Source organism: Heptranchias perlo, chromosome 6 (assembly GCF_035084215.1).
Source record: "Heptranchias perlo isolate sHepPer1 chromosome 6, sHepPer1.hap1, whole genome shotgun sequence".
NCBI lineage: Eukaryota > Metazoa > Chordata > Chondrichthyes > Hexanchiformes > Hexanchidae > Heptranchias > Heptranchias perlo.
The window spans coordinates 21,945,438-21,967,333 of record NC_090330.1 but is presented as its reverse complement, the minus strand read 5'-3'; positions in this window follow the sequence as shown (position 1 = coordinate 21,967,333).

Below are 21,896 nucleotides of genomic sequence, written 5' to 3'. Positions count from 1 at the left end.
AAGGACCGTACCAGCGGGAATGACCAGGATGGGAGAGAGTAATGGGGGCAAGGGCATTAAAGGTGGAGGTGAGGGTGTGATTGAGCAGATCGATAGCTGCAGAAATGTCATGTTGAATGGAAGGCCAAAGGCTAGACAGTTGGGAATTTGAAAGTGCCATTGTAAGTGACTTGGGGAGAGTTTTTTCCAGAGGTGAACACAGAAGGAAGTGGAGTTGGGTGGGGGAAGGGGGATGTGGGTGGAGAGAGACACAAGGGAGTAATCAGAGATCGACACAATGGGAGTACAGAGGCCACATGAGATGGCAAGGTCGAGGGATGGCCGTGGATATGTGCGAGGAGTTTATATGGAGGGCAGTGAACTCAAAGAGAGCATGAAGAGTTGGAAGAGGTTTTTTTCATTACTAATGGAGCCAGAAAGCCATGTAATCAATCCCAGATGTGTCCCTAAGTTGAGATACATAAAATGTTAGCCTCATCGCCCTAACAAAATTCTTTTTTCATCGGAAAAACCTCAGCTTCAGCATCTATTCTTTTGAATTCACATGTTTACTTATTTTCAAAAGGCAACCTTCAGGTGAATGTTCTGAAAGATAATGGGGAAATATACAAGGTAATATTAGAGTTGAGAATATATGGCTCCATTTGTAGATACTGTTGGCCATTACCTAACAATAATAACCACTATGGAATTAGAAAGGTCACCATCTTGATATTCTTTTCCTTCCAATTACTTCAGTCCTTTCAGGTATTTCTCAGCAGTGTTTAGGTGCATCAAGGACCCAGTCTTGTTGCTAATGTAAGGAGGAATTGGCTGCTGACATCATTGTGTGCTAGTTCTATCAATGATGCCATAAATTTTGGAGTTGGAGTTTTGGATTTTTGGATTTTTGGAGTTTTTTTCCCCCAAATATGGGTCAAAAAATCATTTGAAATCACTTCCAGCAGATACCTGCTGTTGAGAGTCAAAAATAAAGCAGATTGCTCATAAGCAATAAATTGGGTTGAATTGGCAATAAGAAATTGAATACTTTCGGTAAGTAAAAAATGTTTACAAATATCTTCACAAAATATAATGCTAACAAAAGTCGATAGGCATCGTTAGCTGCATCCTCAGTTCCTTTTTTTCCCTTGGAGTTTCATTCAGGCAGCTCTATGTGATGCTGGTGACTAAAAGTGAGCTCTATGTTGTTGCAGACTGACAGCACAGAGAGACAGTGCTCTTTGTGCCAAGCCAACCAAGCACCTGCGTATGGTATATGAGAACTAAAACATGCCAATATTTCAGGGTTTTAACGTGTTTAACCCTTATATTGGAAGTCATCTTTCAGTGGCTAATTAATTATTTGATTTAACCTGAATTCAGAAAGTTCATATATAACATAAGTATATAGGTCGGAGAATGCCTAATTAGATTTGTCACCAGGATTGTCCATTGAGATCTTTGATATACCAGTGATATTTTTTACTATAGATTGCTATCTTTTACTTTATAACACGAGTACATTTTGGCTTATAATTCACATATTTATGCCTTTTTATAAGCTGCATGTTTAGCATAACTGCACAGGAAAATAAAATAAAAGTCTACATTTATATAGCACTTTATTACATTTCAAAGTGCTTCACGTACGATAAATTCCTTTGAAGTACAGTGCCTTATTAAATGGGCAAATGAAAAAGCCATTTTGTACACACAATAAGATTAATGTTAGTGGTGGAGAGAGAAATGTCGGTCAAGCCATTAGAAGAATTCCGTGCTCTTCTTCAAATAGTGCCACATGATCTTTATTGTTTACCTAAGCAAGTGGAACAGACAAACAGGGCTTTGGTTTAACATTTTATGCAAAAGGTAGCCGCTGAAACTTTCAAATCTAGCGGGGGGTGCATAACGGGCGGCCAATCCCATACTGCCAGTTTTACACCCCTGCTGAAGTTGAAAGTTCCGTCCGGCATCTCCAACAATGTAACACTCCTTCAGTAGTGTACTGGGATGCCAAGTTTATTCAAGTTCCGGAGTAGGGGTTAGAACCACAACTTCTGACCTAGAGGGAATACTGCTACCAACTGATTCAAGTTGACACAGTGTTGGATAGGGTCTCCAGTGTCCCATCTAGCTATAATTTGAGGCCGACGCTAACATACTATAGGATTTTAAAGTTAAAAGGTGAGTTGAATAATCTAGTATTGGGGAAGATTTCCTCATTTCATTTTGTGTTGGTAACACTTTAAGCATAGCAGGACGATTCTTATGTGAACTATTTCTGTCAAAAATATATAAAGATGTTCTAAAAAAATTAGTTAACGAACTATCTGGAGGTGGCAAATCTTCTCCCAATTAATTTTAATGCAGTGACAATTTTCTTATGAGTTTTCAAAAAATATATTTTTCTTCAGTTGTTTCATTAAGCTCTTCTTAGGCTTTGCAGAGTACAGATAAATCACAGATAAAACCAAACAAAATCTCAGAAATTGCACACTGAATAAGTTTGTTCCAGTTCTGCATCGACCTTGAAACTGGAAACAGTACCTTCTTCCATATATCCCTGCATCTGCGATTTCAGTAGAAATAATTACAGGACTGTGACGGTTATTTCTGATATAATTTCTATCCAGGCATGTAGCTTGTTAAAAGGCTGCGTGCTCTGTGTGAATGTTCAGCCTATTCATTAAAATTATAAATTGACCAGAGATATGATGCAGTCGCTCTACAGGTGAGGCAGCAAACAGCATTAGTACGCATTGATATTACAATAATGTAACGGTTATCAGATGCTTCTAATGGAATGCTGCATTGCTAATACACATCAACCTTCACCAGTTGCTTGCCTTTATTTGTAGAAATCAACTACACATTCACTTCCCTGACATTGCATACAACAACAACAACTTGCATTTATATAGCACCTTTAACATTGTAAAACGCTTCACAGGAGCGTATTCAAACAAAATCTGACACCGAGCCACATAAGGAGATATTAGGACAGGTGACTAAACGAGGTAGGTTTTAAGGAGTGTCTTAAAGGAGGAGAGAGAGGTAGAGAAACGGATAGGTTTATGGAGGGAATTCCAGAGCTTAGGGCCTTGGCAGCTGAAGGCATGGCCGCCAATAGTGAAGCGATTTAAAATCAGGGATGCTCAAGAGGAGCACAGAGATCTCGGAGGGTTGTAGGGCTGGAGGAGGCCACAGAGGTAGGGAGGGGTGAGGCCATGGAGAGATTTGAAAACAAGGATGAGAATTTTAAAATCGAGGCATTCCCAGACCAGGAGCCAATGTAGGTCAGTGAGCAAAGGGCAGACAGGAGAATGGGACTTGGTGCAAGTTAGGATACGGGCAGCAGAGTTTTGGATGAGCTGAAGTTTATGGAGGGTGGAAGATGGGAGGCCGGCCAGGAGAGCACTGGCCCTATATATAGCCCCATACTATACCCTTGAGAGAGATGGATATGTTGCATTCTACTCTGCTGTTAAACATTTGTTAAGAAAGTGACTGATTCTTATTATTTCATTATCCGAAGAGTGCATGCTCTCTGCCATGGGGCGATGTATCTCCTGGATGGTCCTAATACATTAACTTGAGGGATCACTATTGGTCATTTTACCACCATGCATGAAATGGCAATCTAGGCGTGCTGGCTTATTTGGGTAGCATTAATGCTAATTTTTTTCCCAGAGAGTAGCAAGCCATGTTGCCAGCTAGTGTGGTGGGTGCAGCCTCTCTGCTTGCCTTCAAGAGGGAGCTGGACTGGTTCTTGACTGGGATGGAGATCGCATCAAGTAGAAGGTAGAACAGAAGCAAAATACAGTGGATACTGGAAATCTGAAATAAATACAGAAAATGCTGGAAATACTCAGCAAGTCAGACAGCAACTGAGGAGAAAGAAACAGAGTTAATGTTTCAGGTCGAAGATCTTCCATCAGAACTGGGACCACATAGAAGGTAAGTGTCTTTATTGATAACATTTGATCCATGTGATCTCCTGGACTGTGGTGGGATCAGAGGTCTTGTGTCAGGGGTAGGGGGGTACCAATAACTGTAGCCTTAGATTAGCGAGCATATGGGCCATCTTCTCCTGCAAGAGAGAAGAAAAGAAAACATGATTACAGCAGTTAAGGCTGGGCAGAGTATCAAGTAATGATTATTCAACATATAAGGTTATATCAAGGGCTGATTGCAACAAAAGACTTCTGTAGTCAGTTAGAGAGGTTTGCTCATGCAAGGCACTCTGTGAGGGATGGAGAATTTTGTAGATACCAGGGGAAATAATGATGGGAATGGATCAGTGGTTCACAGTACAGTTCTAGAGCGCTGTGAGGGTAAGGAATGAAGGAGTGCTACACATATAATGAGACTGTAAGGAAATGTCAGAGCAGCAGGTAGCTTACTCTGGTTGTTCTGTTGCAGTCATTAAACTTTTTCCAACACTGCAAAGAAATCCTTGAGTCAAGGAGGTGGCATTCACAACGACAGCCACCTCCCTCCACAAAGCTTGATGAATGTCCTGCCCTCAATCCCCCCTACTCCATATTTCCATTAGGAGGGCATCCAGGTTAGAGTTGCCGAAGTTTGAGGCTTTTCTTGCCAGTCTACCTGCCATCATTAAGCTTCAACTTTCTTCCTTCCTCCAATGCTGCCATTGCCTCTTTAAGCATCAGCAGGTTTTATATGCTGCTGCTGCCCGAGGTCTTCCCACTGCCACACTGTTTTTCTGTCTCCACCCCACACAGTATCCCAATCTTTTAGGGGCATTGGGAATTTTTGTCCCATCTTCCTACGTATTTTCTGTCTATATCCCCACTCCTTCTTCCTCAGTGTAGCTGTGGCATTGTAGGCTGGACTTACACAACCTGTACGCCTCTCATTATTTAAATTACCTGACCCCGCGATTTACAGTCTAGAAACCAGTGTTTTCCTCTGGAATTCCTCTGTCCACCATTTTAATGGAGGCATTAACCCATTTAACATAAATGAGTGAATGCAGCATTACAAAAAAGGAACGTCATTCAAATGCTTTCAGCATTCATCAACTTATATCTTTAACTGTAACTTCTAGCCTTTAGTCTTTACTCGAGGAGTCACTAATCAGGTGAGCCTTTTTTTTCTCATGCTTCAGTGATGTGTGTGGGTGGAGATTGATGTATTTTTACATTTATTATAGCACATTGCTGAAGAGTGCAACATGGTTAATGCTAGGGTAATCAGATATTGGTTTTCAATATTTAATTTTCTTTTATCTTAGTAGTGGAAGGATCGGGATAGATATTTTGCTGTTTATGCACGATGGCCGTTGATATTGATATAGGCTGAATGTGCTCAATGCTGGATTCAGTTCCTATGGGCACTAAATTGGGCCGTGTAGCAACCGTTGTTTCGGCGCTACACGGCCTCACATGTGAATGTTAAATCTGAGATTGATAGATTTCTGTGAACCAAGGGTATTAAGGGATATGAGGCTAAGGCGGGTATATGGAGTTAGGTCACAGATCCACCATGATCTCATTGAATGGTGGAACAGGCTCGAGGGGCTAAATGCCACTGCCACTTGCTGCCTCCTGATATGTGCCACCTTCTCCTGCAAGAAAGCAGGACGTATGTCTGGGTGACGTGCCTGTCATGGTTGAATAGCTGCCAGTCTGTGTGGCCTGTGAGTTGTGGGTGGGCAGCTTAAAACAGTGGTAATATGTAAAAGTGAGAGGAAGCATCTGTTTGAAAGAGTTGAGTACTGATGGAAAGAGTTGGTATGTGGGTGATGGGGGGTGGTGCATGGTGCAGTTGGTAGGAGATGCCTCTTGACAGCCAGAAGTGCCGAGTGGATGATCCATCTCAGCCTCCTCCCGATATCCCCACCATCACGGAAGCCAGTCTTCGGCCAATTCGATTCACTCCACGTGATATCAAGAAACGGCTGAGTGCACTGGATACAGCAAAGACTATGGGCCCCGACAACATCCCAGCTGTCGTGCTGAAGACTTGTGCTCCAGAACTAGCTGCGCCTCCAGCCAAGCTGTTCCAGTACAGCTACAACACTGGCATCTACCCGACAATGTGGAAAATTGCCCAGGTATGTCCTGTCCACAAAAAGCAGGACAAATCCAATCCGGCCAATTACCGCCCCATCAGTCTACTCTCAATCATCAGCAAAGTGATGGAAGGTGTCGTTGACAGTGCTATCAAGCGGCACTTACTCACCAATAACCTGCTCACCGATGCTCAGTTTGGGTTCCGCCAGGACCACTCGGCTCCAGACCTCATTACAGCCTTGGTCCAAACATGGACAAAAGAGCTGAATTCCAGAGGTGAGGTGAGAGTGACTGCCCTTGACATCAAGGTAGCATTTGACCGAGTGTGGCACCAAGGAGCCCTAGTAAAATTGAAGTCAATGGGAATCAGGGGGAAAACTCTCCAGTGGCTGGAGTCATACCTAGCACAAAGGAAGATGGTAGTGGTTGTTGGAGGCCAATCATCTCAGCCCCAGGGCATTGCTGCAGGAGTTCCTCAGGGCAGTGTCCTAGGCCCAACCATCTTCAGCTGCTTCATCAATGACCTTCCCTCCATCATAAGGTCAGAAATGGGGATGTTCGCTGATGACTGCACAGTGTTCAGTTCCATTCGCAACCCCTCAGATAATGAAGCAGTCCGAGCCCGCATGCAGCAAGACCTGGACAACATCCAGGCTTGGGCTGATAAGTGGCAAGTAACATTCGCGCCAGATAAGTGCCAGGCAATGACCATCTCCAACAAGAGAGAGTCTAACCACCTCCCCTTGACATTCAACGGCATTACCATTGCCGAATCCCCCACCATCAACATCCTGGGGGTCACCATTGACCAGAAACTTAACTGGACCAGCCATATAAATACTGTGGCTACGAGAGCAGGTCAAAGGCTGGGTATTCTGCGGCGAGTGACTCACCTCCTGACTCCCCAATGCCTTTCCACCATCTACAAGGCACAAGTCAGGAGTGTGATGGAATACTCTCCACTTGCCTGGATGAGTGCAGCTCCAACAACACTCAAGAAGCTCGACACCATTCAAGATAAAGCAGCCCGCTTGATTGGCACCCCATCCACCACCCTAAACATTCACTCCCTTCACCACCGGCGCACTGTGGCTGCAGTGTGTACCATCCACTGGATGCACTGCAGCAACTCGCCAAGGCTTCTTCGACAGCACCTCCCAAACCCGCGACCTCTACCACCTAGAAGGACAAGAGCAGCAGGCGCATGGGAACAACACCACCTTCACGTTCCCCTCCAAGTCACACACCATCCCGACTTGGAAATATATCGCCGTTCCTTCATTGTCGCTGGGTCAAAATCCTGGAACTCCCTTCCTAACAGCACTGTGGGAGAACCGTCACCACACGGACTGCAGCGGTTCAAGAAGGTGGCTCACCACCACCTTCTCGAGGGCAATTAGGGATGGGCAATAAATGCTGGCCTCGCCAGCGACGCCCACATCCCGTGAATGAATTTTAAAAAAAGTTGACCTCTCTCACCTTGACCAATCATGTCAAAGCATTGAACGTCTTCCTGAACTGCATCCATGTTCATGATGCTGTGCACCTGGCATTGACTTCGTCCCCCGCTGCTTCCCACTGCCTTTTGGATATATGCCCAGAGGGCCTCTTGCCCCCCTCTTCCCCACGGATATAGGATGTCCCTCCTTCTGCCCACCTCTTGCACCAAGGTCTCTAGGTCTCAGCAGAGAATCTTGGTGCACGCACTCTCGCAGGCTTGATATCAACTCAGACCGGCATATTGGTGAGGTCTGGCATTCAGATTGGAGGATGTGGGATTTAGTGGTGCGCAACCTTTATTCAATGTTTTAACATAACTCATCAGTGTGTAAACATAGGGATGGGACCTGCATCTGTGTTTTATGTGTGCGATGTCTGATCTCCATTCAGACTCTGTGCAGACAGTAGACAGTTATTTTCAGCAAATAACAGGTACCAGCTACCTTTGAGAGATTTCTAAGAAACATCCTCCCTTTAAGAGATTGAGCTCCCCCTGGTGGTGGAAAGTGAAAATTGCATTGATTCCACATGCAAGGCCTGAAATGGAACACTGATTGCAGGTGAGACTTCGGGCTGGCCAAAACTCGTGTTCTGCCTGCGCAGGGGTTATTGGGCTTGGGGTAATAGCGCATCACGCTACCCGCGCCCAAAAGCGGCCCTTATCCAATTTTTTTTTTCCCCCTTTGTGTTTCATTCTGTTGAAATCAATGGAATTAAAATCAGGCGGATTCCATAAGGGAAAAGCAATCCGCCTCATCAGATTACTGGCCAGGCAGTGAAGACGAAAATTTGTCCCAATGAGTGGGTGGTATCTGCGTACCCAATGCATTAAATGTTCTAAGTATGAAAATGTACACCTGTTTGATATGGGGGCAACCTACACATGGCCTGCGATCAGTAGAAATAGAGAAACTGACAAGCAAGTAAAAATGATGGGGTAGTAAGATCATGCTTGTAATGTGTCGTCTACTTTGGACCCAGAAGCGGGCCTAAATGAATTTCCACCCCAACATATTTCAGCATCCTCCGCATAAAACTTAGATATCAACACCTATTTCATGCACATTAGAGCATTCTTGATCCGACCCGGAACCAGAGATATGTGTGAATCACGGGGGGTGGTCACTGGAGACTCGACACAACTGGGAATTCCCCCCTTTTTTCTGCATTACAACTCAGAAAGAGGCAAACATGGCGCACAATGCAGTGGAAAATTGCCCCCAACCCCCAAGAGTGGCATTTCTTTTAAGTTCTGTATTATCAACACCGCTTGTGTAGAATCCACCTGCTGACTTTGTGTGTGTTGTTGTGTGATTTGAGCATTCAGCACCCATTGTTGTTTGAGGAGTCTCTGTCCTGGAATTTGTAACTCATTTGTTGTTTGTCTTACTTGTCAGCGGAAGGCTTTTCCTCTTGTTCAGTCTCTCTGCAGTGCTGTCATTTTTTGAGTCTGCCGGGATATTGCCAGTTTTGAGTTACAAATACTGAGATGGTAATATTTTTGTAGCTTGCATTTGCTGTTGCTTACAGTGCTGCTGCTTTTCAATTTGTATTTTGTGCCCTTTGTCTCTCTAATTTGCAGAGATTAGAGGTCTGCACGGTGCGTGATAAAGTATTTTGATTGGCCACAATTGTTGCTATGGTGCTATGAAGTGGACCAATGCCGCAGTTTGTTGTTTATTGTTGGCACAAGGGAGGATAGTTTCAAAGTCTGCTGCCATTTCAGGCTACACACGTGACTGCAGGGGCAGAAAAAGTATTGGTTTCATAAATAGTCTGTTGTAAATAAACCATCGATATTTTGTCCGTACATACAATATAACTCATTTTTCTTCATTGAATATTATCTAATCGTAAGAAGTAGGATGTTTGAATAATCAAGGCACCAACTGTTGTTACGTTTCTACAATTCTTTTCAATTATGCTTTTATTTTGATTAATTGCATAGTTTTCTTAGTTAACTGAACATTAACTATAATACATTTTCTTAAATTTAATCAAAACAAATGGAATGAATGACAAACACGATCTGCAATAGTCAGTACCTATTTGAGAGGTAAAGTATTTTGATAATAAAGATAAAAATTATTAAACTCTCTTTTTAAATTATATTTGGCTATAGTTTTATATCATGTGTAACATAACTTCCATCATGATAGTAATACTTCACTGTTTTTCCCTTAACTGTTTTTGATTTTGTTAACCCTAAAGTGCCAAGCTCTTCTATGTCATCACTGTGATTCTAAATAAATACTGGCTTAAAAATATATCTCAATTTAAGTGCTGCAAAACAAAATTCCAATTTTCCTTTTGGTAGTTCCCAATTACTTCCAAAGTCGGCCAATTCAAAATTAATGTTCAACTAACTGTAGCTGATGTAGTGCTGTCACAGTGGCAGCTCAGTCTACTCCACTTAATTCAAAGTCGCTCAATTCGAGTTATATGATCATTCAATTTTTATAGCATTAAGTTCCCACTTTGCTGTAATGAAAGTCTATGCAGATTCAGAAGCTGCTATAAAACTAACCCCATTGCAGACCCAAGTGCTAAATGTGAAAGAGGTGATAGATTTCATTCCCAGCACAATAACTGCCTTCTATTTATTTCTCATCCAAGTGTCGTAGGCCATAGGCCTAGAAATTCGGCCACTCCTCATCCATTTTTCAGGTGGTAAACGGCCTCCTAAGCTTTCAATATGGCGGGAAGGAAGCGCAAGCTCATTACGAGCCAGAAATGCGCCGGCCACCATATTGATACCGGCCAAAAAAATCAGTGCACTGTGCCCAGGTCTGAAACACATGTTAAGTCCTTTGCATGTGCAAATAAAAGACCAAAGACCAACGTCTGTTTGAGGCCCCCCACTGCAAGACTGGTTTGCGCCGCAACTAACCTGGTACAGTTTTAAAATATACATATACTGAACGTGGAGCCAGGAGGAGCAGGAGTGCTCCCTCTGATGACATGTTCAAAGAACGCGGGCCTCTGTTGGCCATTGCTCCTCCTATTGCTGCTGCTACCTCTCACCCCGATTGTTGCCGCTATCTCTGCCACAGTCACCACTTCCTTCCCAACCCGGTCGCCGCCCCTTCCCAGTCGCCCCCCCCCCGCCCCGGACCCAGTCGCCTCCCCCTAACCCGGTCGCCCCCCCCCCTGACCTGGTTGCGCCCCCCTAACCCGGTCGCCCCCCCCCCCCGCCGACCCGGTCGCCCCCATTCCTCACTTGCCTGAGAGCAGCTGCTGGCATCGCAATAGACTGATCCTCAGTGCCGCTTTGCCTGTATCTGTCCACAGCTCATCAGCTTGATAGAAATAAGGCGCGAGGCCCAATATCAAGTGGGCCTCTGGCCTCACCATTCAGGTGCAGGTAATAATCCCTGCACCCCCCACATTAACACAAAAATAGGATCACCCAGATTTCTAGGCCATACTGTCTTTCTTATAACAGTGTCCACCAATCTGTCCAAGGTAGAGCCCGGAGTCTGCATGGCAGCCATTTAAGCTTCCACCAAAGCTGAGTAAGTTGGTGACAATGAGTACCTTCGTGAGGGCCCAGCTGCAGCATCCATGGAGGTGGCCACACTCCCAAAGACTGCAGAGTGCTGATGCCATGCGAAATGACTTCACACAGACATCAAGCAAACTCCTCCATACTTTCAGCTGAAACTCCTTGTCTGACCAGCCAATACCTTAAATAACTGCTTGAGAGAGACAAGCAGTTTTCTTTTCATCCCCTGAAGTCCTCATCTCCATCCTGCTCAGTAGAGCTGGGAAAGGACATCGCCCTGCAGTGAGTTCTCTTCTAGGCTGTTCCTGCCACCAGGACCTGCTGCTGTTCACTCGTGTTGGGTGTTTTGTAATGTACAGGGCCCTCTGGTTCACTACCTAACCCACGCAGAGAGCAATGTCTGTGCTGGTGCTGGTGATGGAGCACGTGATGGTGTATCCTCCAGAAGGATGTCCACCTCTGAGATGTCTTCTTCAGCAGGGCCCATGTGCTGAGAAGGACCTAGAGAAAAGAGACAAGCATTAGGATGGCATTGAGAGGCTGGACATTTGCAAGTGACAGTCTTGAGAATACAACTCGAAGTTGTGAAGCTTGCTGCATATGTGCTGAGGTGAATGAAGGGTTACAAGTAATATGTAGATGCCCGGCTTAGACAAGTCACAGCCTTGCCTTCCCTAATGCTCGTGGTTTTGCTTGACCACTAATCTTCAAAACTTTGTGCTCCTCTTGGGTGAGGGTTACGGTGTTACATCAAGTTACATTCAGCCCAACAGGTCCATGCCGGCGTTTATGCTTCACATGAGCCTCCTTCCTCCCTACTTCATCTAACCTTATCAGCATACCCTTCTATTCCTTTCTCTCTCATGTGTTTATCTAGCTTCCCCTTAAATGCATCTATGCTATTTGCCTTAACTACTCCTCGTGGTAGCACGTTCCACATTCTTACCACTCTTTGGGTAAGGTCTACCCTATTAAACCCTATCAGTAACTTAAAGACCTCTATCAGGTCACCCTCAGCCTTCTCTTTTCTAGAGAAAAGAGCCCCAGCCTGTTCAACCTTTCCTGATAAGGATATCATCTCAGTTCTACTATCATCCTTGTGAATCTTTTTTGCACCCTCCTCAATGCCTCTATATCCTTTTTATAATATGGAGACCAGAACTCCGCACAATACTCCAAGTGTAGTCTGACCAAGGTTCTATGCAAATTTAACATAACTTCTCTGGCTTTCCATTCTGTCCCTCTAGAAATGAACCCAAGTGCTTGATTTGCCTTTTTCTGGCCTTATTAATCTGTGTCGCTACTTCTAGTGATTTGTGTATCTGTACCCATAGATCCCTTTGCTCTTTTATCCCATTTAGATTCTTATTATCCAAGCAGTACGTGGCCTCCTTATTCTTCCTACTAAAATGCACCACCTCACACTTATCTATACTGAAATTAATTTGCGAATTACACACCCATTCTGCCAGTTTATTAATGTCCTCTTGTATTTTGTCGCATTCTTCCTTTGTATTAACTAAACCCCCAATTTGGTGTTGTCTGCAAATTTTGAAATTGTATTTTGATTCCCGAATCCAAATCATTAATGTAAATTGTGAACAACAATGGTCCCAGCACCAATCCCTGTGGAACACCACTTCCCACCTTTTGCCAGTCTGAGCAGCTATCCTTAGCCCCTACTCCATTTTCTGTTTTGTGGCCAGCTTGCTATCCATTCTGCTACCTATCCCCTGACTCCACATGCTCTGACGTTAGCCATGAGTCTGCAATGGGGTACCTTATCAAAGGCCTTTTGAAAATCCAAATATATTACATCTACTACATTACCCTTGTCTCCTCTTTCTGTTACTTCTTCAAAGAATTCAATAAGGTTGGTCAAGCATGATTTTCCCTTCTAAAATTTGTACTGACTATTCTTTATTATATTTTCATTCTCTGGATGTCTTTCTATTACATCTTTGAGTAAAGATTCCATTATCTTTCCTACCAGCGACATTAAGCTAACTGGTCTATAGTTCCCTGGGTTTGTTCTATCTCTCTTTTTAAATATAGGAATAACATCACCTATCCGCCAGTCCTCTGGCACTATTCCTTTTTGTAGTGAATTTTTATATATATGTAATAGTGCCTCTGATATCTCCTCCCTAACTTCTTTTAATATTCGCGGATACAATCCATCCTGACCTGGGGGCAGCCCTCTTACTCATTTCTTAGATTCCCTCCTTTGCAGCAGTATGACAGTGAAATCTGAAAGTAGGAAATGCTACCTTACTGTAAGAGGTGCATTCCTGCTTTAAATAGGCCGCGGGAGACCTGCTGGAAATTGTGCGGGCTGCCTGTTTCCCGACAGGATTGGGTGGGCTGCTTGGCAACTATTTTAAAATGGGCCTTATGCTGGTAGCATCATGGCAGCTTCCCACTCTCCTCATCTCACCTCCCATTGTACTAGGGTTGCCAGCCCTCCAGGAGTCTCCAGGAATTAATCATTAATCTCCTGGACACTGCTGCAAGCAACTCAGGAGAAAAATCATAGAGGCATTTTAAAAAATGGTGTCTTTTATTCATTTACTTTGAACACTTTAGTTTATTAGTTATAAAAATATTAAAGGTGGAAAAAAGGCTGTTTGGCTGGGCGAGGCGGTTAGATGCAGGCGGTCATGTGATGAAACCTCCAGGAATATGTCCAACCAGAGCTGGCAACCCTACGCCCGCCTGATTCCTACCCTGAGTAAAAATCAGGGCTTATAAACCTGTGGCCCTGATGTTATCCCTTACATTGCATAAATACCCCTGTTTTATGAAACAACATAACCTCTGACTCACTGTGAATATTGCCACAGGAGATCTGCTAATATACTACAAATGAATGCACATTGACAACGCTATTAAATTACTTGCTATATTTAGATGCATCAATTCACTTTCTCTTTTCTGTGAAAATTCCCCGTCTAAATGATTAAATGTTTTATTTTCCCTGATGTTATGTCTGATATGTAAATGTTTCTTAATTTGTTCAGAACTCCTAGAGAACATGGTTGTAGAGGGCTATAAAATATTGGCTCAGATTTTCCTGCAGCCGCCAGATTGTTAACGTACGCCGTATATCTCCCCGTCCAGCATGCCAATCTCGCCGTTGCTAACTTGCTCCAAATTTTGCTGGTTTTCTAATTAACATACGGCACTGCAAGCACAGCGGTGAATCAGGCACTCTGTGCCGACATAAGGGCTGAAGTGACGCCACATTCACCATCCGCAGGGTTTCAGTGAACGGAAGTGTAAATTCTTAAATTAACTTTAATCTGCAATTATTTTTAGCCTTTTCGAGTTTGGAGATTTTTGATACTTTCACTGCTGTGTGTGTGATCTATGAATTCAGGCCACTCCAAGTCACTGCATTATAAGTTATTAATAATTTAGTAATAAAATAATTATTGACTTATTTTCATGGATTATGAGGGCATAAAATGTGCTAAGCAAGCGAACCTTGAATTTTTAACGTATTGAAAAGTTCTGGGTTTGAATGAGACTGAAAATCACAAATCTTTGTGACAGCAAATGTGTATCTAATGCGATACTGACTTTCCTCTGAGTAGATGGGCTTGCAATGTTTTTGAGGTATAGGTACATCAATTTACTCATAACTGATTGAAACAATAGTGATTAATCAGCAAATTACAGTTATAAGAAAATATATATTTGTTGTTACAGCACAGAAACAGGTAATTCAGCCCAGTAGGGTATGCCGGTGTTTATGGTCCACATGAGCCTCCTCCCACTTTACTTCATCTCACCCCACCAATATATCCTTCTATTCCTTTTCTCTCATGTACTTATCCAGCTTTCCCTTAAATGCATCTGTGCTATTCACCTCAACCACTCCATGTGGTAGCGAGTTCCCACACTCTCACCACACTCTGGGTAAAAAAGTTTCTCCTGAATTCCTTATTGCTTTTATTAGTGATGACCTTATATTTATGGCCCCTAGTTTTGGACTCTCCTACAAGTGGAAACATCTTCTCTACTTCTACTCAATCGAACCCCTTCATGATTTTAAAGACCTCTATCCGATCACCTCTCAGTCTTCTCTTTTCGAGAGAAAAGAGCCTCAGCCTGTTCAGTCTTTCCTGACAGTTGTACCCTCTCAGCTCTGGTATCCTTGTAAATCTTTTTTGCACTTCCTCCAGTGTTTCTATATCCTTTTTGTAATATGGAGACCAGAACTGTGCACTTGTTAGTGGCTTTTTTGAGGCTGAGACTGTTTAAGTAGCTAAAATTACTAATGTCACCTTCTAAGTAAATGGCAAAAAAAATAATTCTGTAACTCAGAATGTTCCTGAAAACTTAATACAGCAGCTGAATGTGTCCATAATTCAAAACAATTTTCTGCAAATGGTCAAGCTCAGCATAGTGAAAGAATGTGAAGTTCCGAATTCTACAACTCAGGACATTCTAATATTGATCTGCTTAATTAGTTCATTGATGAAGGTGGGCTAAGCCATTGGCTAACCAAAACATGGACTTATCTGTTGTTGAATTGTCAAGTCTAGATATGAATATACAACAAAAGTAATTAAGGATGTGTCACATGGATACAATTAAATAAAATGTGTCTATGAATTATAACCTCTACCCTTTAGTTTCTCTTAGATGCAGCAGCAAATTGATCTGTGTGACACAGAACACCTCCACGTTGAGAGCTTGAACTGGCCAATGGCCAAAAGACTGACTGAATTGCCCTCTGCTATATAAGGTGATCTGAAATGTGTCAGAAAATGCCATTTCACTGACATCTCCCAATGCTTGGCTAATCCTTTCTATATATATCAATTTATATTAAACTAGGTTTTATAAAAGATGAGAAAAATTGCAGAATGATGCAGCTGTCGTGTCTTTTCTAGAGTTCATCAAAATGCTTTTGTAACGAGGACAAGATTTGCAGGCCTGGTAGTGTGACAAATCATCAATCTTCAGTAAAAATCAATACATTCCTTACAGAGAGAAATCCTACAGCATATAGTCACTTCGAAAAATGCTGCACATGCTATGAGCTATTTAGAGATTTTTGGAACAAATCCTTTAAGTCTATATATGGGCAAATTTCAGAATCTGCACAATTTTGATTACATTTTAATCCATCTAAGCAACTGTTAAGAGACGATTTCAAAATCACATATGATGGTGTAATGGATATTAAATAATATTCACTGTTTTTTTGAATTAATTTTGCATTAGTCTGTCTTTGCAGGAATCCAACACAAATACCTTTTGTACCCATGAGTGTAAAGGTATAGTGCAAGGTACTTTGGGCGCTAAATTGGGCCGTGTAGCACCCGTTGTTTCGCTGCTACACAGCCTGTCCAACATCCAAGATGGCGTCTTGGATGCGCACACATGTTTCCAGCATGACGTGCGCCGGACGCCATCTTGGTATAGGAGTTAGTGCAGGCGCAGATAGCAAATGCTGGAATCATGTAAAGTAGGGAGAAAATGGCATCAATCAGTATACAATGCTGATTTAAAGTGATAGACACCATTTTGGGACTTAATGCTCAACTCAACGCACAGTCTTAATCCTGACAATCTGAATGTGCCTCAGACTGCCTGGAGGACCCCCCCACCAGTGCTAATAAAAGGGCCCATGCAGGATTTACAGATTAGTGGCTGGTTTATTGCTTCTGGCTGCCGAGACATTTGTAACTGTTTTTGGAGGTCTCCTAGACTTGAATACTAGGACGCGGGAACATAGTCTAACATTTAGAGCCAGGATGTGCAGGAGTGAAGTTAGGAAATGCTTCTACACACAAAGGGTGGGAGACATTTGGAACGCTCTTCTGCAGACGGCAGTTGATGCTAGCTCACTTGTGAATGTTAAATCTGAGATTGATAGATTTCTGTGAACCAAGGGTATTAAGGGATATGGGGCTAAGGCGGGTATGTGGAGTTAGATCACTGAATGGTGGAACAGGCTCGAGGGGCTAAATGCCACTGCCGTTTGCTGCCTCCTGATATGCGCCACCTTCTCCTGCACGAAAGCAGGACATGTGTCTGGGTGATATGCCTGTCATGGTTGAATAGCTAGTGTGTGTGGCCTGTGAGTTGTGGGTGGGCAGTTTGAAACAGTATAAGGGTGAGAGGAAGCATCTGGTTGGAAGAGTTGGGTACTGATGGAAAGAGTTTGTTGGTGCGTGTAGTGCATGGTGCAGTTGGCAGGAGATGCCTCTTGACAGTTGACCTCACTCACCTTGACCAATCATGTCAAAGCATTGAACTTCTTCCTGCACTGCATCCATGTTCATGATGCTGTACGCCTGGCATTGACTTTGTCCCCCGCTGCCTCCCACTGCCTTTTGGATATATGTCTGGAGGGACTCTTGCCCCCCCCCCCCCACCCCGCGGATATAGGCTGTCCCTTCTTCTGTCCACCTCTTGCACCAAGGTCTCTCGTGCATCAGCAGGAACCTTGGTGCATGCACTCTCGCAGACCTGGTACCAACTCAGATCGGTAGATTGGTGAGGTCTGGCGTGCAGATTGGAGGATGTGGGATTTAGTGGTGTGCAACCTTTATTCAATGTTTTAACATAACTCATCAGTGTGTAAATATAGGGATGGGACCTGCATCTGTGTTTTATGTGTGCAATGTCTGATCTCTGTTCAGACTCCGTGCAGACAGTAGACTGTCATTTTCAGCAAACAGGTACCAACTACCTTTAAGAGATTTCTAAGAAACATCCTCCCTTTAAGAGATTGAGCCCCCCCCTGGTGGTGGAAAGTGCAAGTTGCATTGATTCCACATGCAAGGCCCGGAACGGAACGCTGATTGCAGGTAATTCCTTGGGCTGCCTGGAACTTGCGTCCTGCCTGTGCAGGGGTCATTGGGCACGGGGTAATAGCACATCACGCTACCTGTGCTCAAAAACATCCTTTACCAATTTTTCCCCCTTTGTTCTTACAAAAAAGCTAAAGGGTGTTTATACCCTCCCATCTTATTTTGAAAACATATCCCTTCTTGTCTAGTCATTACCATTATGGATGACTGATCGAACATCGACAGATTGCTCATTAAGGCAGTGTCAAAAGTTTGTCTAACAGACTTTGAAACTGCTTTTTGCAATCTACATTTCAGTATGCACTAAACAAACCCGCAACTCCAAGTGGCAGAAAATAGATTTAACACCGAAATGTTGAACATTTTTATTATAACAGAAACTGCTAAGATCAAAGCCTGTTTAGGACCAGCATACTCTGTAGCAAATAAAAATTAAGCATAGAAGAATTTGGTTCCAATGTGTTTTCAGATGATAACAGACGGGGATATTGGAAGTATTTTCTTCTTTTCAAATGGGTTTTCCTCTAGGTAGCTGAAACTTTCCTGTGCTGTTTCAATAGATCTTTGCTATTTTTCTATATAATCACATAGCACAGAATTAGATATTTTACGGGTTTTGCACATAATCTTTTATAAGACAATAAAATTCTAAAGTTTATTAACAATTATAAAAGAAAATGATCTTTACATTAATTTCTTATCAATGCAGAGTTTTATTTATATGCAGTATCATAAATGCCGAACAGCACTTTTATGAGATGTCAAAAACAGAGGTAACAGGAGAAATTGGACTGCACTGCATTCGCTTTTCAAGTGTCCCTAGCGGCCATCTGAAACAGGTGTTAGGCCCCTTGCATATGTTAATCAGGGGCTTAGCACCTGTTTCAGGATCTCTCCCAGAAATTCCTTAGTACTGAGTGCCAGGCATTCTCTCCTCAGGTTTTTGGTTTCTCCAGTGGCCTAGGGACCTCTGGAGGCCACCACCAAAAAGGTAAGTATTTTCTTTTACCTTTATGTGGAGCTGGGGGAAGCAGGAGTGCTCCTCCGGCTCTACAGCACTATTGTAGGCTACTGACGGCCTGTGCTAGCTCCTCTCCCGTTCTCCTTCTCCCCCTACCCTCCCTCCAAGGACATAACTAAGGGCCACTGTCGGTGAGGCAGCCAGTTCAAGTTGTTCCTTTTCAAACTATTGAACTGCTTCTGGACACATAACTGGCATCTGCAGCTCGCCGGAAATATGCCAATGAGACACAAGGTCCAAGTTCAGTTGAGCCTTAGACTTTCGGCTTCTGGTGCACGCTCCCAGTCTGCTGACCATTCTGTGCCCGATAACGGACCAAAATAAATTTCTAGTCCAATATGCTTTCAGCGTACCAATTTGATAAAACAACATCAAACCATGTAAAAATTTCAAAACAGATTGGCCCAAAGACTGAAAGTAGTGAAGGTAAAATATATTAATTGCTGGAAGTCCTGCTAAAGAGGGCGGGAAGTGGCCAAAAATCATAAACAGTTGCATCTTGGAGCAAGATCCCCTCCACCCCTGAAAAAAGATGTGTCCTCTTAGCCTCTATCATAAAGGGCCTGAAATGTCTTGTGAAAATATTTTGCTCCCCGTCATTCTATACCTTCCTCTGCCTCAAATATTTATCCAATTTTTTCTGCAGCATACAACAAACCACTATCATATGGGACACTCCATCTTGGCTGTATTGGAGGAAGCTACTAAACCTGTCCAGGCAGCAGAGGTGTTACTTATGGACTCCAATGGTCTGCTCAATGAGGGTTCTAGTTGACCTATGGATTTGACTGTAGCTTAGTTTGGCCGCCGAGTGTAGGTTCCTCAAAGGAAGTGTGCCCTTGTTCCCAAGCAGCAGCCTCTCATTTGGTGTCCAGGGGCAAAGAATGGGACTATATAAAAGCATCATGGCAGCTGCCTGGAAAGCAGACACAGAGCAGCATGATGCACTGCTGGTCATCACACACTAGTTGCTCATTAATGGAGTGGAAGCCCTTGTGACTCATAAGAACAGAGGCCTGGTCTGAAGGAGCCCGCAGGGTGATGTAGGTCCAGTCAATGACGTCTGGATGTGGGGAAGGCTGCAATTTGTGTAAACTCCAGAGTCCTATCCTGCTGTTTCCGGTTTTCCATGAGGAATGTAATGAAAGTACGTGCTTTAGTAAATATGGCATCAGTCACCTGCTTAATGCAAGCAAACTGACTGATGTCACTGATATCCCTTTGAAATCCTGAAAGAAGCCGGAGGCAAAGTCCGGTATTGACTTTGACTGTAACAAGTATTGCAGTGCTTGCTGTGGCAGATGGTGACACAACTCTGTGGCAGCCTCTCCAGCTGGTCTCCCTGCAGCTGCAGCTCTATGTGGTCCTTCCACCTTTTGCTGTTGCTCCTCTTCCTCTATTTAGAATGGAATTACTAGAAGGATGCCCATTTTGAAAAAAATGCATTACTATTATCTCCTTAAGATTTCAGAAGGTTGTCCAGTCACTACAAGTGCTTTAAAATTAAGTAAATTGACAAAAAGTACAATAATCTACCAGCAAAATGTCTCCCAAATGTTTGCAGCATTTGAAATGACAGCAGGTCCCCATAAGGAGAGCTGGGAATTGCCATCTCCTGATCTGTTCTGCCCATGAATTGTGGCAAGACTGATTGACATGAAAATTATGTTGGAGCCTTAACTGTGTCATCTTACCCCTATTTCACTACTTTAATTAGGCCCCTGCATGCTTCCAGTGGCCGGCAAAAGTGAGGCCGGCCCAAAAATCAGACTAGGTGGACCATCAGCAATGAGTCGGTGTTTGTTTTGCAATTTTCATTCTACTACCGCCCCATTTATAGGCGTAAATGAGTTGGTAGAGAGGCAAAAATCAACCCCTATAGGTCCAACTGCAGTTCAACAGAAATACCAGAGTGCTTCTAGGACTGTGTTATAGCTCACCAAACCAAGACAGGGAGGGGTAGCTACAGCTGTATCAGCCAATCATTAAAGCAGCCAATGAAGGAAAGGTAGTAGTGGTGGAAAATTTCAATTATCCACTAATAAGCTGGAAGAACAATGCACAGGCACAGAGATGGGAGGCCCTCAAGAGGCTTCTATTAATGAAACCAACTATTGCTGCTTAATTCAGCATGTGACAATTAGCACTAGATAATATCTTGGAATTAATGCTCTGTAAAGAGCCGCAGCTGATCGAGGCAAGGGAGCACTTTGTTGATTTGGATCACTCCGATATAAGATTTAAAATATGGGCAGTCAAAATCTCCCGGGGAGACTTACCTGCCTACATCCAGCCCCCTTCCTGCAGTCTTTGATTTTAACCTGCTCTTCTGAGCAGCGGTAAGACCACCCACCAGCCAGCTGCCGCTTCCCACCAGTTTCAGGCAGGCAACTGATCACCCGGGCCTCACACTGCTGAGGTCAGAATGATTTGTCACCTGCCTAGACCCCCGTCCACCCGATTCCCATCTCGAGTAAAAATTGGAGCTACAGTCTTTCAGGCAGGGAAGGATGTAAAAAGCAGTTAGCACAATCAAAAGGTGTCTGAAGAGGAATCTGGAGAGGAAGATTGTAAAAATAGCCAAAATAATAGGAAAGCATTATTTGCTTTTTTTTTTAGGAGTCAGAGGTTGTAAGTAAGCAAATAGGACCATTGCAGAGTGACTCCAGCAGGATTATAAATGATAGCAAGAGCATAGCAGAAGAGTTGAACAGATATTTTGGGTTAAATATTCATCTTTACTGCCTGTGTGGTAAACTGGTGGACTGCATCGCTTGTGTATTGAAGAGTCCATCTGATTTTCATTCCATTCAAATCAATGGAATGAAAATAAGGCGGGTTCTATAAAGGGTGGGCCATTCACTCCGCCAGGTTACAGCCCAGACTACAAAGTCAAAAATCTACCTCTTTGTATCTGTTTTTAACTGTGGGATGGTTGGATCTGCTCCTTGTAGAGCAGATGAAACTGAACATTAAATTCATTGCTTGTGCATCTCAAGGGAAATGTTGCAAGCTAATTT